Here is a 13991-nt window from a genome sequence, read left to right on the forward strand (position 1 = left end):
AAGACTGCATAGATCAGGAGGGAAAGTGGCAGACAAAGCTGAGGAAAGGAAATCAGATTCCTTCCTGGCCTCAGTTCAATCAAATTCATGCCCTACGCTCATTGCTTTCCCCACCCCCGGTCTTGTATTGGAATACAACAAGCCTTGGTAACTTCATCAGCAACATAATCTGTCCTTCGTAGCTTGCAAACAGGATGAATGCAAAGCAAACATAACACTAGCATTTCTAGTGAGCCAAAAATGTGTGCCAAAGAGATTCAGATAATTATTTATGTCATATCTGTCACGTATTAGTAGGGACGCCAGTGTCTAGCCTCATGCCAGCTTATTCTGAACACCTAGGACATGATTGTGATTTTAAAATGAGATCATATTCTTCACAGTTTATAAATCACCATCTGGACCTCTCTTGATGACTTTAGAAAATGCCTTTGTCTCTTGATGTTGTGGGGGAGGCGGGAGAAGAGAGACTTGGCTCCAATTTTAATTACCACCAGAATATCTGGGGGCATTGATTTATTAGCTAACTGTTGAATGTGGATGTTCATGCATGTGTCCTTTCTAGTCCTTTGTTATTTTTCATTGCAGGGATCCTTTCCCTTTATTCTTTTAGTTTTCAATTAAAAACTCCCTCTGATCTTTTGCATGTAATGTGTCTACACTGAAACGTTGGCATATTCAGATCATATTCTTGACTGCCCTATGTATAAACATCTTATTTGGTGCAGGCAAGCAGATTGATCCTAGGTATGTTTACTCAGAAGGACATAATATATGGTCCATAGAGACTTGGAGCCAACAATCACTTGCTCATCTGTGAAACTCTCTGCATAGTGTGGTCTGCCTGGCAACTTTTCCTTTTCAGTGCCAGGTAAAATCTTAATTTACCTCATAGACTTTGGTGGATTAGGATGATTATATTTTTGCTGTTAGTGTGCTGCCAAAGCTTCCTGTAGCTGTTCTGGGTGAGGGTTTTTTTGGTATATTTTTAATGAATTGCACATTTTCTGATGAATGTGCTGATATTATTATGTACAGTATTGCAAATTGCTTGGAAACCGCTTTATAACAAGCAGTCAATGGGTAGTGATGGTAGCAGTAGTAGTAGTAATAATAACAATAACAATAATAATATCTGAACACATGCACGCACATTCATTGAATTACCTAAGATTGTCCTCATGTCAGGGACTTGGCAAATTTTAGAACTTAGCTGGGGTTTTCTCTCTTACTGTGTTATTTCTTCTGTCTGGAATAGCACAAGTAATGGTAGCTCTTAAAGGGCAACAGAAATAATTAGATTCCTGCCGGTACGTGTATTTATCAAAGCATTTTTGCCAGATGTAGGACATATGCTCCAATGAGTCCTACTTTCCCTGAAAGGAGAAAGTTTTTAGCTTATTTATCCTTACAGACATGTTAGAATAGCACTGGGACTCAAGCCAAGAAAATGGGGGCGGGGAGGAGAGATGGTTACACAGAATGTCAGAACTCTGAAAATGCTGCACTCATTGAATGGTAGTTTGAAAAGTTATCCATGCAAGAACCAGTCCAGGAAGAAGTAAGATGAGATCAGCCAGGCTTTTGGTGAAGGGAGATTTGGTGAGACTGGATTAGAATAAGGAAGAACAATCTGAGTCAAATTGTATTGTTCCACTGGTTGTAAAGTTTCACAGACTCCATAACTTGGTCATGCCTCATTTTTGCAGGATCAGTTTCAGTATGCCATAAGGCCTATCAACTTATGGTAGTTCCACAACTCCTATCAACCACAGCTAGCATTGACAATGGTCAGAGACAATATTGTTGTCTACCCGTGTTGGCTACTCATGCCTTAGGAAATCCATTACCCGTTTGATCATTGTTGTTTATTAGGCTATCACTTTGCTTTGTCTCTCCTTCCAGGGTGCTGCAGAACTCTGGACTGGGAAACACAGCATGCTCCAGATGCCTTTGAAGGCATCAGAAACCCCCTGCACTTCATATATGGTGTCATATATGGTGGGGAAAGACTAGAAAGCAGCAACATGGTATTGGCATCCAGACTCAGTAAATGACTGCTTGCCCCCCCCCCAATCCAGTTTTGTTAACAGAATAGAATATCAAAGCAGAATTTATAGCCTTGCTTGTTGACTGTGATTTGAAGGGGGAGGTACATCACTTGCTAATTTTGATACAACCAGGAATAGAAGCTTTAAATTTGCCCTCATGAGCAAAGCAGAGTGGAAGAGTATGAGACTGACATTTGTGTTTGACTTTTGATTGTTTGATGTTCTGTATGAACTGAGCCATCATCTTCAATTTCCTGTATGCAGGGGAGCAAAGGAATATCCCCTATAAGTAGGAAACTTAAAATACAGCTTTTTCTTACCTGAAATTATTGCAGTAGTATATTTAAAATATGTATAATTCTCAACTAATTACCTTTGTTTGCTCAACCTGGATGGACTATGCTGTCTCTTCTTTTTCTGAAGTTCGTGATCAGTTATTCAAACAGCATCCATTTTTTATTAAGTAACTACTTTGAATTTTAGGAAAAGGTGATTTGGTGTCTGTATTAACTACATCCCCTTATTTGCCTTGAGCAAAAGTTGATATATGAAAGGTACTGTGACACATTCATGTGCGCTTTTAGTAGTGTGAGCTGCCACATTTAAGACCTAAGTTGAAACCATCAAACTCATTTTAATTAGGACTACTGATTGGATTTCTGCCAAGGTTCCAAAGCACATAGATTTTCTATTTTCAGTCACTAAAATTTATAATTGCCTTCACAGATTTCATCCCCTTAATGTTGTATTCATTTTTTTCCATTTCTCTGTGTGTGTGTTTTCTCTTTTTGTAAGAACCTAGACAAATTTATATACATACTAAAATGCTAACCACATTCCATTATTTCAGGCCTGACATATGGCGTTCCATTTTTACTCTCAGGCAGAAAAGCAATTCTGCCTCAGCCTCACATTTTCACTCAATGTATTTTACTCTTAATGAGTTTCAGAGAAGCTGTATCTTAAGGCATATTATTACCATCATGTCTAAAGTAATACAAACTAATAAGAAATGTATATTTATCCAGTTCATTGTTCTTTGTAGTTGTGAAGTTTTCTAAAGGAGTCATTCCTGGTGAAATAAATTTTCAAACTGTAGTGGATGCTCAGCATTAAGAAGAAGAAGAAGAAGAGTTTGGATTTGATATCCCGCCTTTCACTCCCCTTCAGGAGTCTCAAAGCGGCTAACAATCTCCTTTCCCTTCCTCCCCCACAACAAACACTCTGTGAGGTGAGTGGGGCTGAGAGACTTCAAAGAAGTGTGACTGGCCCAAGGTCACCCAGCAGCTGCATGTGGAGGAGTGGAGACGCGAACCCGGTTCCCCAGATTACGTGACTACCGCTCTTAACCACTACACCACACTGGCATACTTTGTGTGCACAAGTATCCCCAGAAAATAAATTAATTTTGTAATCTCTAGTCAGGATTAAAAATATATAGACAATTCTAAAACTGTGATGGCTTTCCATATTGTTTGATGTACTGCAGATATGTGCTGAAATACATATATGGCCAATTGTATTTGGAAATGATTTCATATAGAAAAGCTCAGCAATCTGTGGGTTGTATCCAATGGTGGCTTTGCAGTAGTGGTTTCGCAATAGCGCAGGAGTAGGAAATCTCAGACTTGGGGATCACATGCCTCTCTGGCCCTAGACCTCACCCTCTCCCCAGCTCAGCTACAGGGACCTTGCTTTCAGTGGGTAGGGAGCTAGCTCTGTCCATGCAAAGCAGTGGAAAGAGTTGCTGGAGTTTGGTATGTTTTTGGACTATAAAAGAATTGTTTGATCCTTTGCTATACCTTAAACCCAGGCATGCATGCCTGCCATCCTCTGGGCTGTCATCAAAGTGAATTCGTGGCACAATATAATTTATTCGTCTATTTAATGCTGAAGTACTGTTCAGGTCTCTCATGGGGTTTTGTTTTTGCTGTTATAGCCTAACAGTGCCGTTTTCCTGCAAAAAGTATTGAGCATTTCTGGAGGAGAAACTGAATCACACTAGACACCTTCAGATGAAAACACCCACCCACCAAAACAGCAAATCATCTCTACCACCCTCCAAGTGCTAGAAAACATTTTTGTAAAAAAATAAAATCTGTAGTATGGAATTGTTCTTCTGCCTTGGAGAAATTGGTCTTTTTAAAATGTGTTCTCTTCTACTCCATTTATAGGATCAGATAAGCCATTACAGCCAGTTTTGTGATAAGGTAAAGGCATTTATAAGCATGAAATGTTAGTCAATAAAAGTGGCTGTGCAGGGAAGCTGATTTCAAGGTATGAGTTTGAGGTCAAATCTAAACCCCAAGTAATAAGGAATGAATGTTCTCAGCCCATTTCTTTTTGTCAGCATCATATAAACTGGGCATCTCGACTGGAAGAAATTCTGAGCAAAGAAGCATTCCATTGCATCTTTTAATATGAATTGTCATCACAAATGAAATCAATCAGCAAATCTGGATGCTGGCTGTTATTATTAATCACCATTTTGACAATTTGTCTAATTAATCAGCCAACTTTTAAAAAAAGGTAAAAAGAAGACTAACATTCTGGGTAGAACTCTGTGTACTTCAAGTGATCTAAAACAGGAGTTTCTAAAAATCAAATATGGAAATGGGGACAGAGGGGATACAGGGCGGGTGGGGAGAAATATCTGGGAGACTGCAGATTTCTGGGTTTCCTATAAAGCCACAAATTGAGTTGTGCATAAAGAAAATATATCTCCACTGTCAGAGGCAGAATGCCTCTGAATACCAGTTGTTGGGAATCACAAATGGGGGGAAAGGCTCTTTCGCTCAAGTTCTGCTTGCAGGGTTCCCATTGGCATCTGGTTGGCCCCTGTGATAACTGAGTGTTGGACTAGATTCAGGGGTAGTCAACCTTTTTTATACCCACTAATGCATCTTTCTGTAGTGCTCGTGGAAGGAGGATTCAGCTTGTGCCGTCGAACCCCCTACCGCCCTCCTAGAATCCTGAAACACCCACTAATGGGCGGTAGGGACCAGGCTGACAACCCCTGGACTAGATAGATCTTTGGCCTCGCCCAGCATGCTCTTCTTGGGTTCTTAGAAAGCAAAGAAATGCTTATGCTGAAAGTGTGGAGCCACGACAGAATTCCATCTTCCCTCCACAGTACTCACTGGAAGGAGGCATAAGCATCTAAACAAACGGTAGTCACTGGTAACATACTGTGGTTCCTGCAGAGATTCAGCAGGCACCTTGCTCTTCAGTCTCAGAAGTCTCTTCTATGCTAACAGTTCTTGTAAACCATTTGGAGTGCTGTCATGGAAAGACAGGGCAGAGGGATTTAAAGTAGAAGCAGGCCTCTATTCTCCTTCGGTATATCAGTCTCTTGCAAGAAAACAAAGGGAAGGCAGGATGAGTGGAACATCATGAGGAGGCAGGTGAGGAGGGCAGAGAAGCCAGCCAAAGACTCTTAGGATTCAGGGCTGTGTCCACTTTACTCCAGTAGCCTGCAGAAGTTCTAAAGCATTTTCCAGACTGTACACCATTCAGAATCTTCTTGAGTAGCCAGTCATTTTAATAATTGTTTTGTACTGGTTTTAATAGCTTTTTGTGTTTTTATATTGCTGCACACCACCCTGATTTTTTTATGAGAGGGTGGTGTATAAATACTTTTATGAATAAATCAAGATAGTGACTTGGTCTGAGAACCCCTAGCATTGAAGGCTATGTAGAAAAGCAGAAGGAAGGCTGTAACTCAGTGGCAGAGCATCTGCTATGTATGTAAAAAGTGGCAAGCTCAATCCCCACCATCTCCAGGTGGAGCTGAAAAGTACTCCTGCCTGAAACCCTGGAGAGATGCTACCACTCATTGTTGGCAATACTGAGCTGGATGAACCAATAGTCTGACTCAGTGCACAGCAGCTTCCTGTGCTCCTAAGTGGATGGAGTTAGCCTGTAAAGCATGCCCTTCACAGAGCAATCCCATGCATGTCTATTCAGAAGAGTATATTCACTGAGTTCAAAAGGTCCTGCTTCTAGTCAAATGTGTAAAGGAATGTAGTCTTAACGGTTTTCAAATATTTGAGAGGGTGCCAGAAAATAGGTGACCTCAAGAGGCTAATGAACAATAAAGTTAAATTCCAGGAAGTCAGAAGTTGGCTAAGCATTGGAGAAGGGAAACATGATCAATTGGATCTTATTCCTTAGGTTTTTCCAGAGTACTGGCCAGAGACTTCTATGATTTAACTATACTTCACCTTGCCTACAGCAGTGACTATTCTGCTGCTTTAGATGTAGGTGTTTTGTTATAGATATTAATAGGCAATACATGATCAGATTAAACTGGTAGAATACTATAATTGCCAAATCATAACAATTAAAAATATCCACATATATCTCAAATGGGTGTGTATTCAAATGGGTATGTAGAGGCCGTGGGAAAGACAAAGCAAATGTTGAAAGAAGACAGCAGCCTTTAAACAAAATGAAATATTCCACTGAACCTTTGATTCAATGGTACTGTAATTCCCTGCCCCCAACTGCTCTGACAATTCTTAGCTGAAATGGGAAAATATTATGATACACAACAGACCACAACCAGCTACAATTACTTCCTTTATATCATGGAAGAAGGGGAGGGGGAGAGATATCACATTTTGTTGATAGTCTAAAGGGTACATTGAAACAGCCTCTGAGTGACTCAAACATAAACAGGAAAGAAATCTGATAGAAAGACTTGGCACTGCTCCATTTCTAGACTGATTACTGCCATTGAGGCAAAGTTTTGAATCAAGTTATGGGGAGACAGTGGAATGAAGAAGAGTTGTAGCTTACTCCTACAACTCTGACCCCGTGGTAGTAATTTATATGCATTCAGCTTCTCTTCTGTAAAACAAATGAATGGAAGCTCACTAGAGAATTTGGAAATATAAATTATGAAGGTGAATGCAAACTGGAAACCTGGGTTCACATCTTCTCTTGCAGATGCTCAGCCCAGCAGTAAGATGAATCAAAGGGGCAAACTGACAGCTCCATTCATCCCCTTTCTTTTGGCTGATGCAGATGGACACCCCAGTTCAGGCCCTTTCAAAAGAATGGGGCTGCCTAGGCTAAAAAGAGCCATAGCCAACTCTGCTCCACCCCCTTAATGACTTGCTTTAGGGCCTTACACTCGCTACCATTGTTGGGAATACTGCCAGTGACCGTGTGTCATCTGCTGCCCTATCCATACCTGCAGTGGGGTCCTCCACAGCTATGCACCTAGGACCCCAGAACTAGGAAACTAGGAAAAGGGCACGTCTGTTACAACCTAATGTCTTCCAGTAGCAACAATTCAGTTTGAATTCTTGAGCTGCAATTGTAACATACATGTACTTGGCAATAAGTCCCATTGAACTCAAAGGATGTTACTACTCCCACTGCATCCAATGTAGCTTACTCCAGTGTAGTGTGTATAGCAGGGGTTCGTAACCCAGACCACAGAGACACCATGGCGGATGTGAAAGCCTTTGTTGGTGCACAAAAGCAGGGGTACCAGACCCCATGTTTTCATTCTTTTTTAGAAAAGTAAGTTTCTTGCCAGCCTAGAAGGAAAGTTACAAAGCAAAATGTGCAGGTACCCTTCTAAGCAATTTCTGTCACTTGAGCCAGCCTGTCTACTCTCACCTAGCAGTGCTTTTTAGCTTATGAACTATGAGCGAAGTGAAACTGTGATGGATAAGTGAGTTGTTTGGACACCAGACAATAGAAATGCCTAGGGTCCTAAGGAGTTGCTGTTTTCCCCTCCCCTTTTGTGTAGTTTTCCTGTCTTATTTTTTAGCCCTTGGAATATCTGTTGTTTGCCCTTCCTTTCCCCCCTAGCAACCAAGATGTACCTTTCCTGTGGTGGGTTTAACTGAGATCAAGTAAGACCAAGAAGTTGTTTTCTGAAAATAGTACTACACAAGAAGTGTGGGTGGATGTTAAACAATCCCCCTCCACCCTTAAAAGGCAAATGTGAAAACTTTGCAAAGAAGAGTTAAACTGCAGGCACTTATTAACATTTCACTGTATAGTAAACTTACAGTACAATGGTATACATGTCTACTCAACTCACTTCCTGGTGAACTAATACTATTCCACCTATGTTTCCCCACCCAGTGCAGCAGCAGTAACCAATGGATAGTGAGCGGGGAAAATGCACAAGGCAACAATGCTGTATCAATAATAATGTGACGTAAGAAGGGTTTTTTTATGATGATCCCGTATCTGCTATGATATATGCAGTCTGCCATTAAAGGAATTTCCTTTGTTAACCTCTAGGGATAGCACCATGCACTGACTATATACAAAAGAGATAGACTATTAAATAGAGTTATGTTCTGCTTCATAGCATGTCCAACAATTTGTCAGTAATTAGTGAAGGGTGAGCTTGGCTTGCCTCAGTTCAGAAGTGGCTTGGAAGTTACAAATTGTATCAGTGAGCACGGAGGAAAAAACAGCTTGTCTTGCTTCTGAGGTTTCTCTTATTGCCTTGTCCCCTCAGCAACTGCAGTTTCCAGCTCTTGACAATGGCTGTCAGGCACTTGGAAATGCAACTGCCCCCACCCTGCCGGAGCAAGTACTCCAGGGAACAAAAGAAGGTTTTCGATTTTGATGGGAGCAAGATGCACATAAAACATTTTGTAGGAAAATAGTCAAGAGAATTGTCCCAAATAGAGAGTATATATCTGCCAAATAAAAACATTGCTTGGTTGGGTAGCTCAGTGACATAGTTCACAGCAATCAGTGAGAATTTCTCTGGGACGAAGGGGTCAAGACGAAAGAGGTTCTGTGCACACACACATACAAGGAAGCTGGCTGTGCTGTTCATAGGTTTGAGGGCAATCGAGGGGAGTATTTATTTCACCATGTTTATAAATGGCTTGATTTCAATAAGACCACAAAATGGTTATGAAAAGAATAAAACAATAAAATTATCAGTAAGAAACAATTTAAAAAGACTGTTTAAAACATGTTTTTTTAAAAAATCCACAATCTGGAAACCAGATTGAAACACACATCAACATTATATACATATATGGCTAGGCTTCTCTAAACAAAAACATTTTTAGCAGGCACCAAAATAGTACAGTGAAAGTGCCTGCCTGCTGTCAATTTGCAGGGAGTTCCAAAGTGTGTCTGCTTCCACACTCAAAGGTGGATTTCTTACAATTGAAGAACAAATATTATGTGGCACCTTTAGCAGTGTCAGTTCCACATATTGAAGCTGTGGGGTGGGTACATATAGGGAAAGGCAATCTCATAAGGAAACTGCTCCCAAGGTGTTGAGGGTTTTATTTCCTAGTAGTAGCACCTTGAAAATTGGCCCAGTGGAAAATTGGCAATAAGATTCCCTGAATCCCAGACTGGGAAATAGGCAGGATATAAATAAATATAATAATAACCAGTGTAGGACTCTGAGTAGAGAGGTTATATGCTGATAGGGTCTCACTCCTTTCAGAAATTCCATACTAACTGCAGCTTCCAGGTCAAGGACAAGGGAAGCCCCACATACAACATATTGCAGTAATCCAATCTTAAAGTCACCAGTGCCAGAACTACTGTAAGAAATAACATTGACATTTTGGGGGTCTGTGCACCTGCACTCTGGTTACATAAATTGGAAACAAATTATAGGCAATATAGCCAAGCATTATGAATAGGAATTAGCAATATTTCTGTCAGTAATTAAATAGAAGAAGACTTACTCTATAATTGTGATTATTTTCCAGCAATGATGCTTGCCATTAAATTGGTGGGAAACAGTCCACTACTGTACATGGTCTGATGTATTTTATATTATAATTTATATGAGCAAAAGCATAAGACTAGATGATATTATAAAAGTACTTTGGTGCTTCACTAAAAAGAGAATATTTACACCTAGAATATTTTAGTTTCTACAGAGTGTTATCTTTCGGACTTTTCATTGAACTTAACGTCAAACAGGAGAAAGTCCATGTTCTTTCAATAGCTCTTTGATATTTTATTGATTAGTTTGTCAAAGTTTCATGACTGTAGACAAGAAACATCAAAGTCTCCAAATAACTTTGAATGCCATACATGGTTTCACCTCAGTCTGGACTTTGCATGCAAGTCTTCTAGTGACCTAAACTACTCTAAACTTATTTTGTAGGCACATTCGTATACACCCTTACATATTATGATCATGAAATAAGTGTCAGTGTATCTTAGAAATATGTAGCATTTCATGGTTAAAAGAGAGTAACATAAACTACCAGTAGTCAATTTAGTCTATTTTATCTTGAGAGTATAAAATTCTATACAGTGGTACCTCAGGTTAAGAACTTAATTCATTCTGGAGGTCCGTTCTTAACCTGAAACTGTTTTTAACCTGAGGTACCACTTTAGCTAATGGGGCCTCGCGCTGCCGCCGCGCAGGCACTACGCAATTTCTGTTCTCATCCTGAAGCAAAGTTCTTAACCTGAGGTACTATTTCTGGGTTAGCGGAGTCTGTAACCTGAAGCGTCTGTAACCTGAGGTACCACTGTATATTAAACTTCTATCAGCATTCATTGGGATTTTTGTTTTAAGAAGTGGAAGAAACCAAAAACAGAATAATTATAATATGTCTAGAACATGGCTCTGTACACTTTCCCACTTATACTTCACAATCCAAATGCTTAAGTTGAGCACCTGAAAGTTGGTGGTGGTCATAGATAGAGAGATTCATAAAATATTGAGTAAACTTATGATAAATTTTTGTCCATACATTGCTCCCCATATCTAATAAAAATATTTTCAATGGAAAGTATTTTCCATTAATCTTATGCGACATTCCAGGGCTCTCCTACTACTCACTAGTCCCCAGTGGTCTCTAGGTAAGTCTCCCATCCTCTCCACTGTAGCCAGATGTTCCTAACCTTTTCCAAAATAAGCTGCTGTTACCATCTACTGAATTACAAAGAAGAGAATGTCTTCCTCTGTGTCCTTAACTGTATACAGCCATCTCCCCACTTACACAGGGGTTACATTCCAAGGTACCATGTGTGAAATCGCATATAGTGTGGAACACCATCTAAAAAGCCACACGCCACCAAAAATTCACAAAAATCTACCACAATTGCTCCCTCCAAACCTCCTTTCTCAACCTACAACTCTTCACAAGCCTCAAAGGTTGGTGCAAAGACTCAAGGGATTGCAGTTGCAAAGGCACCTGGGATTGCTAGCCATTTTCCTGCTCTTTCCACGCAACTTTTGCAGTTTTCCCACTCTTTTGCACCATTTTTGCCCTTTTTGTGCCTTCTTGCAGTTTAAATCAATTTATTTATTTCCCGGTGCCGTGCATATACTTGGTCACGCAAGTCAAACATCATGTGTAAGTTGGGAGACGCCTGTGTATCATAGCTAGTATGTGTTGTGAGACATGCTATTCCTAGAACCCCCAGAACACTCTGATGAATTTAAAGCAATCAGTATACTTACGCACAATTTCAGCATCTGCTTTAGTTTTGTAAATGCTTTTTAGCTTATGAAGTTTTAAATACAACTGAAAGGGTTTTGAGGTCACTGTGTTTCTTGATCCCTTGTACATTACTAGAGGCGCTGGGAAAGTTATCCTAAGACAGGCTCAGAGAATATCTTTGGTGAAGAGGTCAGATTTATAAGCCCCTGAATTATTCTCCAGCATGGATTGAAATCCAGTTTGGAGGGGGAAATCCCACTTCCTCTTGTCCTTCCAGATCAGTTTCCCCATTCTTGCCAGCTCTCTGCATCTCCCAAATAACCTTTCATACTTTCCCTGGCCTGCAGCAGCAGCAGCAGTGACATGCGTCGTATCAGCACGTAGGAAGGGAAGGGTAGAGACAAGTTTGTTCCTTCCATGTCCTATTTGCCTATCACCCTCAGAGAAAAATGTGTGGTAACGCTTTACTTTTCTAGCCTTCCAAAAAGCCACTGCCTGGAGAACAGTGTTTTTTAGGTTGGCAATGAATGGGAATGTAAAAGAACATTTTCTAAGCTTCAATTTTGCTTTCAAAATAACCAGAGTCCCAATTATTATTATTTTCTGGAAAAAGATTGGATCATTTTCAATTCAATCTAAGGTGAACAGGAGAAAGCTTTCCCCCCTCTGTACATAACGTACTGTATGTCAACCCATTATCATTATGTTATATCAGCATTCAGATCGTTTCTTCCTTTTTCTTATCTTGAAATCCAAATGATTATTGTTTTAGTGAAGAAATATAAACCATTGTTAATATGTTTTTTGTAGCTTTATGTTCTTTACAGAGTAGTTCCAGCTTGCAAAGAGCTTTATTGTTGTGTTTGTATGCATCTGAAGCAAGTGGGGGCTAAAGTTTTAGGGAAATGGTGGGCTTGACTCAATTTTTCCATACACATCATGGAAAGACAGGCCTAATCTGCAAAGGTCACATAATCTGGAAGACCATGTAAAAATATTTTAACTGCAAAAACACTGCACAGTTTGAAAGAAAATAAAATCTAGTTTTACTAAAGACTCATTAAAAACTGTGATTTCTGGCAAACGTATTCGTAACTGTGTTATATTCTAACAGAGGTATGTTTAACTGAGAAACAGTATCCCTTTTGTTGAACCAAAGAGGAAAATCTTGTTTCCAAGACACACATTACAAATTCTTACTAAACTCTTTCAAGCAGCTTGCCAAAATGTTAAAACACTTCTAGTACAAATTTAGACCACTGATTCATTCTTAATAACTTGATTGATATTGTAACCTAATATGTGATCTGTGTTTTATCCTGCTTTTTGGGAGCTGCATTTCTAATAGTTTCTTATATAAATTACATCTTAATTACTTTTAAAAACCAAGGTGGCACTTACATTAGAGTCTTGAATGTATGGTCATGTTTAAAGTTATGACACACTTTTTCCACTCTTGAGAGCCTGAGAAGCAGCAACAATGAGGTTATCATGTATACTATTTACCATTTTTGACAGATGGATTGGGTGAGTGAGCTGTATAAGGTTTATAACCACTCACTTATTTTCAGCGCTTTTAACCTTTGGTTAAAAGGGGATTCATAGGAGGATCAATGCTTTGAATGAACACATCCAAGAAGTGTAAAGACTCAGCTATGCATGCTGATTTTCCATATGATCATATAAAAGATTATCAGGTCGATCTCAGTTGATTTTCTATGACATTACAAGCAACAGAGGTTGTGCATACATTTGCTAAATTCACTCAACCAGCATGAAGAATGGAAAAAAAGAAATTATTTAGCTTCTACTATTCCAATAAATATCTAAAGGTACACAGTCCTAATGTATCCATTCTGAGACTAGCTGGATGACTTTAATGGTCTTCCCCCAAGCATATAAAATTGTGAAATAACTTCTGAAGCATTGTTGAAGACATATTTAGTAGCACAGTGATCCTAGTGTTCTCTCTCCAACACACCTACAAATCTGGAGGCCACTCCCTACCACCACTGCCCATTTTGCATTATCTTCTGAAGACAGAAGAGCAGTACAGGACAGAAATGGTGCTGCCAAAAAGACAACCAAATAGGCACCAGGTGATAATGTAAGAACAGCAAAGGAGACAGTCCAAGGAATGTAACAGAAATATGAGTCTCAGTTGGAATAAGTGAGATATATTTGCACCACTGTGCTTGCAGCTGAATTGACTATGGAAGAGAATACTTACAAATGCTTGGTCAGTTGAATTTGGCTTGATTCCAATCAACTTATGGTTCTCTGAAATGTCAAGTGATTCTATATATCACTTTTGTGGCAGGGGCCAAAAATAAACATTGCTTCAAGGTACAACTAGTTACAGTGGAACCAATTTATCCATAGTCCCTGCCAGCCATTTTAGCTTGTTATTAAATCTCACTGACAGTTGTTCAACTGTTTTTATTATATTTATGTCATGGTATGTTATCATTGAAAACATCACTGGAAATTAAAAATTGGTTGGTCCATTCAGAATCTTGTTCTAAGT

General features: G+C 39.5%; 1 protein-coding gene across 18 annotated transcripts in view; it reads left to right on the plus strand.

The window, feature by feature from the left end:
- ROBO2 (roundabout guidance receptor 2) overlaps positions 1-13991 on the plus strand; it is a 901420-nt gene that overhangs the window by 412374 nt on the left and 475055 nt on the right. The gene's annotated exons all lie outside the window — the stretch shown is intronic.

Source organism: Podarcis melisellensis (assembly GCF_964234715.1).
Source record: "Podarcis melisellensis genome assembly, chromosome: 4".
NCBI classification, from domain to species: domain Eukaryota; kingdom Metazoa; phylum Chordata; class Lepidosauria; order Squamata; family Lacertidae; genus Podarcis; species Podarcis melisellensis.